The following is a 14837-nucleotide window of genomic DNA, read 5'->3' as shown; positions in this document are numbered from 1 at the left end:
GTCAAAAACAGAACAGTCTGTAGTAATCTGTATCAAACGCAAACTTATGGAATTCAGAAAAATCTGCAAAAATAGGAAGACCTAGATAATTTGATTGTTGATCTACTGAAATTGGAATCAGTATTTTATCACTTTCTGGTGATTTTTAACAATTGTTTTCGTGAGCAGAAAGTTTCTGTCTTTTTCAGCAAGATCAAATAATTATCATCCAAGAAGATCCTATAGGTCTTACTTGGCACAAACACTAATTAAAACATAAAACCACATCTAAACAGAGGCTAGATGATTTATTTATTACTAAACAGGAACAAAAACCAAGGAACAAAAGTAAAAATTGGGTTGCCTCCCAACAAGCGCTAATGTTTAACACCCTAGCTAGGCATGATAATTTCAATGATGCTCACATAAAAGATAAGAATTGAAACATAAAGAGCATCATGAAGAATATGACTAGCACATTTGAGTCTAACCCACTTCCTATGCATAGGGATTTTGTGAGCAAACTATTTATGGGAACAAAAATCAACTTGGATAGGAAGGCAAAACAAGCATAACTTCAAAACTTTTAATACATAGAGAGAGGAAACTTGATATTATTGCAATATGTAGAAGCATATGATCCTCTCTCATAATAATTTTCAGTAGCATCATGAATGAATTCAAAAATATAAGCATCACATAAAGCATTCTTTTCATGATCTACAAGCATAGAATTTTTATTACTCTCCACATAAGCAAATTTCTTCTCATTCGGTATAGTGGGAGCAAAGTCAACAAAATAACTATTATGTGAAGCATAATTCGATTGAAAACTAAAATCATGCTGACAAGTTTCATGGTTATCTTTATTCTTTGTAGCATAGGTGTCATCACAATAATCATCATAAATAGGAGGCATGCTTTCATCATAATAAATCTTCTCATCCAAACTTGGGGGACAAAAAATATCATCTTCATCAAACATCGCTTCCCCAAGCTTGTGGCTTTGCATATCATTAGTATCATGGGTATTCAAAGAATTCATACTAACAACATTGCAATCATGCTCATCATACAAAGATTTAGTGCCAAACATTCTAATGCATTCTTCTTCTAGCACTTGAGCACAATTTTCCTTCCCATCATTCTCACGAAAGATATTAAAAAGATGAAGCGTATGAGGCAAACTCAATTCCATTTTTTAGTTTTCTTTTATAAACTAAACTAGTGATAAAACAAGAAACAAAAAGATTCGATTGCAAGATCTAAAGATATACCTTCAAGCACTCACCTCCCCGGCAACGGTGCCAGAAAAGAGCTTGATGTGTACTACGCAACCTTCTTCTTGTAGACGTTGTTGGGCCTCCAAGTGCAGAGGTTTGTAGGGCAGTAGAAATTTCCCTCAAGTGGATGACCTAAGGTTTATCAATCCGTGGGAGGCATAGGATGAAGATGGTCTCTCTCAAACAACCCTGCAACCAAATAAAAAAGAGTCTCTTGTGTCCCCAACACACCCAATACAATGGTAAATTGTATAGGTGCACTAGTTCGGCGAAGAGATGGTGATACAAGTGCAATATGGATGGTAGATATAGGTTTTTGTAATCTGAAAATATAAAAACAGTAAGGTAACTAATGATAAAAGTGAGAACAAACGGTATTGCAATGCGTTGAAACAAGGCCTAGGGTTCATACGTTCACTAGTGCAAGTTATCTCAACAATAATAACATAATTGGATCATATAGCTATCCCTCAACATGCAACAAAGAGTCACTCCAAAGTCACTAATAGAGGAGAACAAACGAAGAGATTATGGTAGGGTACGAAACCACCTCAAAGTTATCCTTTCTCATCTATCTATTCAAGAGTCTGTAGTAAAATAACATGAAGCTATTCTTTCCGTTCGATCTATCATAGAGTTCGTACTAGAATAACACCTTAAGACACAAATCAACCAAAACCCTAATGTCACCTAGATACTCCAATGTCACCTCAAGTATCCGTGGGTATGATTATACAATATGCATCACACAATCTCAGATTCATCTATTCAAACCAACACAAAGTACTTCAAAGAGTGCCCCAAAGTCTCTACCGGAGAGTCAAGACGAAAACGTGTGCCAACCCCTATGCATAAGTCCACAAGGTCACGGAACCCGCAAGTTGATCACCAAAACATACATCAAGTGGATCACGTGATATCCCATTGTCACCACAGATAAGCACATGCAAGACATACATCAAGTGTTCTCAAATCCTTAAAGACTCTATCCGATAAGATAACTTCAAAGGGAAAACTCAATCCATTACAAGAGAGTAGAGGGGGAGAAACATCATAAGATCCAACTATAATAGCAAAGCTCGCGATACATCAAGATCGTGCCGAATCAAGAACACGAGAGAGAGAGAGAGCATAGCTACTGGTACATACCCTTAGCCCCGATGGTGAACTACTCCCTCCTCGTCATGGAGAGCGCCGGGATGATGAAGATGGCCACCGGTGAGGGATCCCCCCTCCGGCAGGGTGCCGGAACAGGGTCCCGATTGGTTTTTGGTGGCTACATAGGCTTGCGACGGCGGAACTCCTGATCTATTCTGCTCCTCGATGTTTATAGGGTATATGGATATATATATGCGAAAGAAGTTGGTCAGGGGAGCCACGAGGGGCCCACGAGGGTGGGGGCGTGCCCAGGGGGGTAGGGCGCGCCTCCCTGCCTCGTGGCTTCCTCGAAACTTCCTTGACGTCTACTCCAAGTCTCCTGGATTGCTTCCGTTCCAAAAATAACTCTCCTGAAGGTTTCATTCCGTTTGGACTCCGTTTGATATTCCTTTTCTTCGAAACACTGAAATAGGCAAGAAAACAGCAATTTGGGCTGGGCCTCCGGTTAATAGGTTAGTCCCAAAAATAATATAAAAGTGTTTAGTAAAGCCCATAAACATCCAAAACAGATAATATAATAGCATGAATACTTCATAAATTATAGATACGTTGGAGACGTATCAGTATGCTTCCTGGAAGTTTCTTTATTTCCTAAATTTTTAAATATTCCAAAACTGACAAAAATATATTTTTGCGGAGTTTTCGGAGTCTGTTTACTTACCGTATCACATACGTCCTTATTTTCACGATTCTGGGGTGTTCCAGAAGGACTCTTTTATGTGTTCTTCTGGTGTCAAAGTTTGGATAATATTAATTTCAACATTAATGGGCGTACCTGAGATATAGTGTTTTATTCGTTGTCCATTCACAACCTTCGGGTTAGTACCTTCGTAATTATTTATTTTGATGGCTCCAGACCGATAAACCTCCTCGATAACATAGGGGCCTTCCCATTTTGAGAGGAGTTTCCTGCAAAGAATCTGAAACGAGAGTTGTACAAAAGAACATATTCTCCGACTTTAAACTCACGCTTTTGGATTCTTTTGTCATGCCATCTTTTAACTTTCTCTTTGAATAGTTTTGCATTTTCATAAGCTTGGGTTCTCCATTCATCTAATGAGCTAATATCAAATAACCTCTTTTCACCGGCAAGTTTGAAATCATAATTGAGCTCTTTGATGGCCCAATATGCTTTATGTTCTAACTCAAGAGGTAAATGACAAGCTTTTCCATAAACCATTTTATAAGGAGACACACCCATAGGATTTTTATATGCTGTTCTATAAGCCCAAAGTGCATCATCTAATTTCTTAGACCAATTCTTCGTGGACCTATTGACGGTCTTTTGCAAAATTAATTTTATTTCCCTATTGCTAAGTTCAACTTGACCACTAGACTGAGGATGATAGGGTGATGCAATTCTATGGTTAACATCATACTTGGCAAGCATTTTACGAAAAGCACCATGAATAAAGTGTGAACCACCATCAGTCATTAAATATCTAGGGACTCCAAACCTTGGGAAAATAACTTCCTTAAGCATTTTAATAGAGGTGTTGTGATTGATACGTCCATTTTGCATCATGTTTTCTTACTATTATTTATAATGTTTTTAACCATAATAATGCTTTTTGGAGTAATTCTAATGCCTTTTCTCTCATAGTTTGCAAGGTACACACCAAGAGGGAGAATTCCGGCAGCTGGAAATCTGGACCTGAAAAAGCTACGTCACGCCACCTATTCTGCACAACTCCAAATGAGTTGAAACTCCACGAGGATTTATTATGGAATATTTAAGAAATACTGGAGCCAATAAACACCAGAGGGGGGCCACCAGGTGGGCACAACCCACCTGGGTGCGCCAGGCCCCCTGGCGCGCCCTGGTGGGTTGTGGCCTCCTCGGCCCACCTCCAGTGCCCATCTTCTGGTATATAAGTGGTTTTGACCTAGAAAAAAATAGGAGAAGGCTTTCGGGACAGAGTGCCTCCGTCTTGAGGCGGAACTTGGGCAGGAGCACTTTTGCCCTCCGACGGAGTGATTCTGCCGGGGGAACTTCCCTCCCGGAGGGGGAAATCATCGTCATCATCATCACCAACAACTCTCCCATCTTGGGGAGGGCAATCTCCATCAACATCTTCACAAGCACCATCTCATCTCAAACCCTAGTTCATCTCTTGTGTTCAATCTTGTTACCGGAAGTATAGATTGTTGCTAGGGGGTGACTAGTAGTGTTGATTACATCTTGTAGTTAATTACTATATGGTTTTTTTGGTGGTAATTTTATGTTCAGATCCATTATGCATATTAATACCCCTCTGATCATGAGCATCACTAGTGCGCGTCGGTCCTAAACAAACAATTTTTAACCCCTTTCCGCGACGACATCTGGAACCGTCGCCAAGTGAGTGTGGGCGATAGGGGGGTCCTTCCCACACGACCCAGAAACCGTCGGGGATATGCCCTCCTGGCACACACGTTCGGCAAAATGAGGTCGTGTGCGACCGGCGAGCACTCAAATACGGAAATACATACAGTAGAGCTAAAAAAGTACAATTATACGGCGGTCGCAAGTACATCCCACACAGTCAGTCCCCGCTAAACGTTTCCGTTCGTATGCACATCCCACACAGTCGCTCCAAGGAAAATGTTTCCGCATTTTCCGTTCACAGGTACATCACACACAGTTTTTCCCGTTAAATCGTTTGTGTTATTGAATGTATCACACAAGGTCCGTAGAAGAAATTGTGTGGCAAAGGTTGTCCATCACACACAATTTTTATGTGGTAAACATTTGCGCAAGGTGTCCTAACGCAAACAGTTTTCAAGAGAAAGTCGTGTGTGATTGTTCATTGATCCAACACGGTTTATTCCTAGAAACTGTGTGCGTTGCCTGAGGTCATCGCCCACGGTATTTTTCAACAACCGTTTGCAATAGCAAAACACAATTAGCATGCTAATTCGCCATTAGCAGGGTAATTGTCCGATTATTCATAATCCATTTATTAATCTAATTGACATTTCATATTAAGCACACAATATATTTCATTTCCGTATTAAGGAAGCAGAATTTCATAATTGAAATACATCAGAGTACAACATGATATAGCTTCAGCACTCAGCTACCCCATTACACAACTGCACCAGCAGCAAGTTCCACATGCAACATGTAGAATCTTTCGAAATTAGCATCATAGACGGTATATAGACAGATGCATCTCATCTGGAAAACCGCTGAAGCGGAAGGCAAATATTGATCCTTCATTCATGTTGAAGGTCTTTGCAACTTTAGGCCAATGCCTGTGGATGATTGACCGTCCGTCCTTCGTCCTCTTCAGGAACACTTCAATATTGAACCGTGGGTGTTGTATGAAAACCTTCCTCGCCTCCTGACCATAGAGGTGGTTTGAGAGGTAATCATTAGTGAACTGCTTTGGAAAGGCCTGAAAACAAGGATGTGCATAAAAATCTTCTCTATATTGGAAATGGGGCAAAGGAATAAAAAAAGGCAAGGTATAATAGTTAGTACCATCTTGTAGTGAACTGATGTCTTCTTCCTTGTGCAGACAAAGATCTTGTTGTTTTTGTCGCTAATTTCTTTATCCTAACAATCTTTCTGAGTTTCTTGATTTGATTGATATTCATGGACAACTCATTTCCCCATATGCAAAAAGGGTCGAACAGTGGGTCAAAACCTGTGACAGCAGGACCTACATGTGCAAGACCAAATTGTTAAAAACCAAAATATTAGAATGGTTCCTACAATTGCACAATAATGTTCTATTAGACAATGGACCATGCACGTGCTAACCTCGATTGTAAACCTCAGTGCTTCCCATTGTTTCCCTGCAACACATATAAGGTAGTTAGTCATCAGGTTAAGTAAGGGTTCACATGCTATCAGTAAAATATGTTGATGAAAAATATGTTGGGGAACGTAGCGGAAATTCAAAATTTTCTACGCATCACCAAGATCAATCTATGGAGTAATCTAGCAACGAGGGGAAGGGGAGTGCATCTACATACCATTGTAGATCACGATGCGGAAGCATTGCAAGAACGCGGATGAAGGAGTCGTACTCGTAGCGATTCAGATCGCGGTTGATTCCGATCTAAGCGCCGAACCACGGCGCCTCCGCGTTCAACACACGTGCAGCCCGGTGACGTCTCCCACGCCTTGATCCAGCAAGGAGGGAGGGAGAGGTTGGGGAAGACTCCGTCCAGCAGCAGCACGACGGCATGGTGGTGGTGGAGGAGCGTGGCAATCCTGCAGGGCTTCGCCAAGCACCGCGGGAGAGGAGGAGGGAGATGGGTAGGGCTGCGCCAAGAGAGAGATGTTCTCATGTGTATGGCAGCCCCAAAACCCCCACTATATATAGGGGAGGGGGAGGGGCTGCGCCCCCATCTAGGGTTCCCCCCCCAAGGGGTGCGGCCAGCCCTAGATGGGACTTGGGGCGGCCAAGGGGGGGAGAGAGGGGGGCGCACCACTAGGTGGGCCTGAGGCCCATCTGAGCCTAGGGTTTCCCCCTCCCCCCTTCCTGCGCCCTGGGCCCCTTGTGGGAGGCACACCAGCCCACCTAGGGGCTGTTCCCTTCCCACACTTGGCCCATGCAGCCCTCTGGGGCCGGTGGCCCCACCTGGTGGACCCCCGGGACCCTCCCGGTGGTCCCGGTACATTACTGATAGCACCCGAAACTTTTCCGGTGACCAAAACAGGACTTCCCATATATAAATCTTTACCTCCGGACCATTCCGGAACTCCTCGTGACATCTGGGATCTCATCCGGGACTCCGAACAACATTCGGTAACCACGTACATGCTTTCCCTCTAACCCTAGCGTCATCGAACCTTAAGTGTGTAGACCCTACGGGTTCGGGAACCATGCAGACATGACCGAGACGTTCTCCGGCCAATAACCAACAGCGGGATCTGGATACCCATGTTGGCTCCCACATGTTCCACGATGATCTCATCGGATGAACCACGATGTCGGGGATTCAATCAATCCCGTATTCAATTCCCTTTGTCAATCGGTATGTTACTTGCCCGAGATTCGATCATCGGTATCCCGATACCTTGTTCAATCTCGTTACCGGCAAGTCTCTTTACTCGTTCTGTAACTCACATCATCCCGTGATCAACTCCTTGGTCACATTGTGCACATTATGATGATGTCCTACCGAGTGGGCCCAGAGATACCTCTCCGTTTACACGGAGTGACAAATCCCAGTCTCGATTCGTGCCAACCCAACAGACACCTTCGGAGATACCTGTAGTGCACCTTTATAGTCACCCAGTTACGTTGTGATGTTTGGTACACCCAAAGCATTCCTACGGTATCCGGGAGTTGCACAATCTCATGGTCTAAGGAAATGATACTTGACATTAGAAAAGCTCTGAGCAAACGAACTACACGATCTTGTGCTAGGCTTAGGATTGGGTCTTGTCCATCACATCATTCTCCTAATGATGTGATCCCGTTATCAACGACATCCAATGTCCATGGTCAGGAAACCGTAACCATCTATTGATCAACGAGCTAGTCAACTAGAGGCTTACTAGGGACATGGTGTTGTCTATGTATCCACACATGTATCTGAGTTTCCTATCAATACAATTCTAGCATGGATAATAAACGATTATCATGAACAAGGAAATATAATAATAACCAATTTATTATTGCCTCTAGGGCATATTTCCAACAAAATAAGCACATTGCAGATTCATCAGATTAATTGAAGCCACACAGAAAACCCATTTACCCAAACCAAGCATGATTAAGAACTAGGAAATATAACACTTGTATATGTTTCTCATATATTAAGTGTAGCCAAATTCGATTTATTCCTCACATGCACAACGATACAAAATTCTACCCATGACAATTGGACATCGCATTGCAGAATTGAACCAATCAGTTCACTAGACACCACAACAAATGAACCAAAAATTAACTGAGCACCACATCGCACAATATAACATACTCCTAATAGAAGATCAGAGAGTTAACTAAATAGTAACTACAGCCAATTGTAGCAATTGTATTTGTTTCTCATGTATTTACTACAGCCAAATTCAATTTACTCCTCACATGGTATACAATAACAGAATGCACCCACAATTTTGTAAAGATAAATTCAATTGAACCAATTAGTTAACTGAAGACGAAAACTAATTAACAAAACAGTTAATAAGTGAGCACCACACTGCACGACATATAGAACATATACACTAGAGCAACAGATTGCATGGTGAAATTAGATAGCACAATTCACTAGAATTTGTGAAGGAAAGGCAGGAGCAGCACACGCAACGGGTAAACCGAGCATGCTTAACCGGCGTAGCTAGCAATTGGCAAGGTGCTCCTTCAAAATCTGGGGGTCGACACGAATGGCAGCCATCACGACCTCATCCACGCGTGCGGCCGCGATTTGCTTCTCCGCTGCCAAATGGTCCTCGAGGTCCTGGCTATAGTGCGTGCACCATGGCTTAGGCCGGCGCTTTTTTGGTGGAAGGGTCGCTGATTTGGGTGGAAGGTGTCGCGCTCGCGCCAGCGGTCAGGGCATGTGGGATGTGGAAGGAGGAGGAGGATGGGGGTCGGGTGTGGATTACCTGCCTGGATAGAGGAGGTCGAGCAGCATGAAGGAGGGTCGCCGGCGAGGAGGCGGCAGCGCTGCATGCAAGGAGTGAAGGTTTCAACTTGGAAAGGAAGGCGGAAAGAGGGGAAATGTGGCTTTTGGTAAGGGGGAGGGGGCGGGGAGGTAGATATTTCCGTGGAAGCTGGAAATTTGGAATCGCTTCAACCAAAAAACTGGTGCGCAAAGTGTCATCAGACACGGTCCCTTATTCAGAACTGTGTATGATATGTGAACATCACAAGCGATTCAGATAGCTTAACCCGTGTGTGTTGAGTTTGAACGTCAAAAATTTTGGTTTGAATTTCCCTGGTTACAGTGGTCATCCACGTCATTGCATAATTTGGGTACACAAAGGAGACTAACTTCTTAATCGAGCAAGTTCAGCAATTAAACAAAGCTAGCTGACCTGAACATTACTCTAACAAATTAAAGACCGGCGCTCTTAATTAAATAAAACAAAGAGTACTACTACGGCTGGTGCTCGTCGATCTCCGCCGCCGCCTCCATGTCCAGCTCGCGCCCGACGGTCTCCTGGGGAAGGGGCTCCATGGAATCCATCACACCATACTCGGCAAGCATCTCGCCATCCGCGTCCGCCATCTCTTTGGAAAAGGCCGCCACGAGCTGGGCGTGGGCGGACGCCATCTGGGCTCTGGCGGGCTCCGTCGTGGCAAGGTATGTGTGGGGGGAAATCGACACCTATGGAGTCACTGGAATCCCTTCTACGGTTGGCGGGCGCGGGGTTGTGCAAAGAGCGGGTCTGCCAGGAAGCACACAGATCGTTTACCCAGGTTCGGGCCGCGGAGATGCGTGATACCCTAGTCCTGCTTTGGTGGATGTATTTGAGTGTTCTTGTGTTCTTGAGCTAGCTATGGGGTGTAACTTGCCCAAAAGATCCGAATCCTTCTCCTGGTCGCCCTCCTTTTATAGATAAAAGGGGTTGCCACAGTGGCACACAGGAGGTGGAAATGTGTACAGTGGATGAGTCTATCCTCTGGCATCGTCAGACAAACGCATTTAAGGCGCTGCCGACGTGCCCCTCTCACTTTATCGGGGACGGCAAGGAAGCACGTCCCAGCTGTCGCCGCCTCGCCTGGCTTCGATACGCGTCCGAGCTGACGAGGCGCCATGGCGCCACATTGGCTGGCTTCTGGGCTGGCGCCGTGGTGGAGCCTTCATGAAGATCTGCATGCCACCGCGTAGGTGCTTGCTGGGTCGGTCGTGGAGGTCGCTCGTCGCCACGCAGGTGCCTGCTCAGCTGGTTGAGCTGGCAGCTGCATGTGGGGACGGCGGTGGTGTCTTGGCAGGCGTGGGCCTGGCTATGGTCCCGTTGATGCCCTCGGCAAGGGCCTTGCCAGGGGCCCGGCAAGGGTCTTGCCGCGGCGTCGCGGTCGTCCCCGACAAGGCGCTAGCCGGGGGTCTCGTGGATTTCCTCGGCTAGATCCCGCCGAGGGTCGTCGTCTTCTGGTCCTCATCTGATCTTGTGTGTTTATGATCTTGACGAAGATCTGCATGCCACCACAGAGGTGCCTCCCGAGCCTTGGTTCCAATGTGGTTTGTTGGTGGTGTTGGAACCCGTGGGCTCAAGGGTGGCACACTCTGCTGGCATCAGGCAAGTTGCCCCGGCAAGGCTCTTGCCGGGGCCGTGGAGGCCGCCCCGGCAAGGGTCTTGCCGGGGGAGTCCACCTCGCCCCCTTGCTCTTCATGTCTCTTGGTCTTGGCATTGCTTTGGTTGTCTTGTGCTCTGGCTTCCCTCCTCTGCCCTGCTTGGTGTGGTCATGGGCGCGGCTCTGACTGCCCGTGCACACGTAAAGGGGTAAAAAGGAGAGCCCCTACTTTTGTACACCGACAGGAGCCCCCGGGCCTGGGACACACATAAGCGCGACACGTTGTTGGGCCAGGCCCAGAACGGTACGCGGGCAGGTGAGGCAGATTTTTTTACTGTAGTAACTTTTCCGTCCGCTGCGCTTCCCCATGACCCGCGTTGAACGCACGTCGTGGAGGGTCGTGCGTGACGTGGGTGTCATGCGTGTGGCGGTCTCCGCATGCATGCGTCACATTGCAGTTAATGGGAAAAGAGGCGGCACGCGCCTTCCCCGTAAAAAGGAATAACCGCGGGCGCGCTGCTCATTTACCCGCTGCGTCTTCTCCAATCTCGGAACCGCCGTCCCATTCTTCCTCCTTCCCAAGCTCTCGCCTTTGCTCGCCGCCGCCGCGCCTTCGTCTCCCTTCATCCCTCGCCTCTCGCAGCCACCATGGCACCCAAAACCAGTAAAAGCAAGGGAGTGGCCAAGGAGACCGGGGCGACGGAGCCACCGGAGAGCGAGTTGGCGGCACGGCGAGCGCAGTCCGCCTACTACCCCAAGGGGGTTGACGCGGTCCACCTCCGGGACTACTTCAAGCACCTGTGGGGGTGCAAGACGGGGGGGGGGGGGGACGACGGGGCATCCGGCCACGCGCATCATCCCTGCTGCTTTCGCCGAAGCCGGCCCAAATCGGTACCCATTCTTCGTCGACTATTTTTCCTGCGGCCTCTGCCCCCCTTCTCTGATTTCATCAACGACATCATGCATACCTACGACTTTCACCTTCTGGATTTCACTCCAAACACCGTGGCATGCATGGCTCTTTTTGCCCATCTCTGCGAGGGCTTTGCCGGGGTGCATCCCAACATGGCGCTATTCCGCCACTACTTCTTCCCCCGGATCCAGAAGGGGGGCGCCATTTCCGGTTGTGTCGCCTGGATCCCAAGGAGCCAGGGGAAGGGGACATATCCGGAGGGCGCCCAGAAGGAGAGGTGGGAGGACTGGCGGGGTCGGTGGTGCTGGATCGAAGAGGAGGACCCGCAGGAATTTTGCCAGGTTCGCCAGGCGCCGCCGGTTTGCAGAGACGATTGGAGCAATGTCGATGCCGACGACGCGAAGCTCACGGTTGCCACCACCAGGATTCATCGCCTCACCGAGGCCGGGCTCACCCTTGAGATGATCGGGGCGGATTTCATCCGCCGCTGAATTGCTCCGCTGCACAACAAGGGGAGGCCGGCCTGGCTTTTCACGAATGCGGCCGACATCATGAGGCTTCGCCCCGGTTTGGACCACAACCTCACGGTGATGGGGCACGCCCACTTCTGCCAGCGGCTCTTCCAGCTCGACGTGAACCGTGACGGCAAGGTCGAGCGTTCCGGCAAGGTCGCGAAGGCTGGCAAGGTCGCCAAGGGGCCCTTGTTTGGGTTGCCGGTGGGGGTGGTCCTGCTGAGCAATAACTTGCATCGAAACGACATCATTGCCATGATGCCGGAGTTCAATGCGCACGGCCTCGTCTCAAGTTGGGCTGAGCCGCCAGAAGATCAGGTGTAGGAGTTCTTCGATACCTTGGTGGAGGGGTACGTCCGTGACGAGCCGCGGCTCGTTGGGGACACCACTCAAGCGGAGCTGGACTACATCGCCGCCAGGGCGGCGAAGGCGGAGCTCGCCAAGGAGGCCGGCAGCGCCGGCGGCGTGGAGGACGAGGCCGTGGTGGCCACAGAGGAGAGGGAACTCGCCCAATGGGCGGAGTCTGCTGGGGAGACCAGCAGCACCGGCACCGGGGCCCCACTGATTGAAGACGTGGTCGACGAGTCGTCGTCGAAGGAGGTCGAGACTGTCGACCGTCCGGCAACGGGGAGGGAGCGAGTCCTGCGGCGGGCCAGCTCTGGCGAGACGGTCCGGCTTGGCAGGGCCGCGCGGCCGCAACGAACCCATGAGGCGTCCGTGCGCGAGATGAGGGCCGCGGCAGCGAAGAAGGTGGCGAAGGCTGCAGTGGCGAAGAAGAAGGCAACTGCCTCTTCTTCGTCCAAGCGTCCTCGGACTCCATCTGCTTCCCCTCCTCTGGCAGATGACGACGCGAAGGTTGTCTTCGATTTTGGGTCCCTCAGCCCAAGGAGGAAGAGGAAGGCAACAGAAGAGGAGGTGGAGGATGAGTAAGTATCTTGCTCTTTTTTGTCATCTCCGTCTCCTTAGACTGTGCCGCTTATCTTGATTTGTTCTTGTCTTCGCAGGGATGCGGAGACGCTAGCTCAGAGGGTGAAAAGGGCCAGGGCTTCGGCGGGCGGCCAGCCCCTAGTGGGCACTTCGAGTACGCCGCTGGTGGTGGTGAGCAGCCCGGACAACAGCCCCCGGCGCAGCTCCCAGCGTAAGCTCATCACTCGCCCCTCATCAACGTGTGTTGGGGGTACGATCCCTTGGCGCTGACCTTGCCGTGGTTGCAGGAGGAGGGCAGCAGCAGGAGGAGCCACCGAGGGCTACCCCCAACATGCCGCCCCCATCGACCACGCCGCCCCGAGGGGCGTCCCCGGCAAGGGCGCCAAGCACCGAGCCCATGCACACGGAGGAGGAGGAGGCAAACTTGGGCGCTGGTGGCTCCACCTCGGCGCCAGATGTCGGCAGGGAGGGGGCCTCTTCTTCCCAGCCTGGCACGGGTAAGTGATTCGCCTTCTGTCCCCGTTCTTTTTCTTTCTCTTTTTGAATCTTGGTCTTGGCTTCGCCTCATCCCCTTCTCGATATCCAGATCCCCCCTCGACGGACCGGGAGGACATAGGTACCGTCATCGAGGATGTCACCAAGAACGCCGCGGCGGAGGCCGAGAAGATCGCCACCGAGGAGGCCACCAAGGGCGCTACTGAGGACGCCGGCAAGGGGTCTGCCGGGGGGTCCGGCAAAGGTGCTGCCGAGGAGGCCGGCAAGGGGCCTGCCGGGGAGGCCGAAAAGGCTGCTGTCGAGGAGGAGGTGGTCGACGACCAACCTTCCTCCTCCGCTGCCTCTGGCTCGGGCAAGTACCTGAAGGTGAGCGACGACCTGTTCGTCCACGTGCCAGGGACGGCGAGCACCAGGGCGCCCACCGATGGAGAGGTGTTCGACGAGGAGGTGCTTGCCGCCGCCGGGCTCGAAGTTGTTGATGAGCCGAGCACCGGTGGCGGCGGCTCCCAGGAAGAACGGCTCCTCCAGGCCATGAGTGCCAACTTCCAGAAGCTCCAGGCGCTCCACCGCGCACGCCAAGACAAGATAAGATCCAGGATGGTCGTGGCGGATAAGGTAGAAGCAGATTTCAAGGAGCGTGTTACTGAGACGCAAGCCTGGCTTCGCGACGCCCACCAGGAACTGAAGGACATCCAAGGTGAGATGCCCAGCGTCAGCAAGAGTTCCTCCTGCAACAAGCTGATTTTGAGAAGGCCCAGGAGCTGGCGAGGGAGCAGGCCGCCAAAGAGGAGGCCGCTCGACAACAACACCAGGCTCTACCGAACTCCCAGGAGGAGGATCTTGCCGCCCGTGAGGAGAAACTTGCCGCCACACTCCGTGACAAGGACGAGGAGGTGGAGAAGCTTGTCGTGCAGCGGACCCAGGAGCTGGAGCAGAGGCACAAGGAGGCACACAATGCCCAGGCTCTGGTTCACACCGGCAAGGTGAAAGAGCTGGAGGTGGAGCGGGACGGGCTGAAGGATCAGGCCCTGAAGCTGGCCAAGGAGAAGGACACGCTCAACGGTGCCCTGGTGGAGGCGCAGGGCGTAGTCCTCGGCAAGGTTGAGCAGCTCTCCAAGGCCAACGACTCCATCAAAGACCTGAAGCTGAAGCTGGAGGGTCTTGAGGAGACGCTCTCGGAGGCCAAGGCCTGGGAGGAGACCCTGGCCAAGGATCTGGAGGTCGAGAAGCAGCTGCGGAAGAACGAAGCCGCCAACCACAAAGATTTTGTGGAGGTCGAGAACCACTGGATCAGCCGCCTCGAAGACGTCGCCGGCAGGATCACCACGCAGCTGGCTACCATGGGGATGCCGAATGTGAGGTACACCCCGGAGTGCAACATGAGTCC

The sequence above is a fragment of the Triticum aestivum genome, chromosome 5D (assembly GCF_018294505.1).
Source record: "Triticum aestivum cultivar Chinese Spring chromosome 5D, IWGSC CS RefSeq v2.1, whole genome shotgun sequence".
Taxonomy (NCBI): domain Eukaryota; kingdom Viridiplantae; phylum Streptophyta; class Magnoliopsida; order Poales; family Poaceae; genus Triticum; species Triticum aestivum.
The sequence above is the reverse complement of the archived record's forward strand: the minus strand, read 5'-3'. Positions refer to the sequence as shown.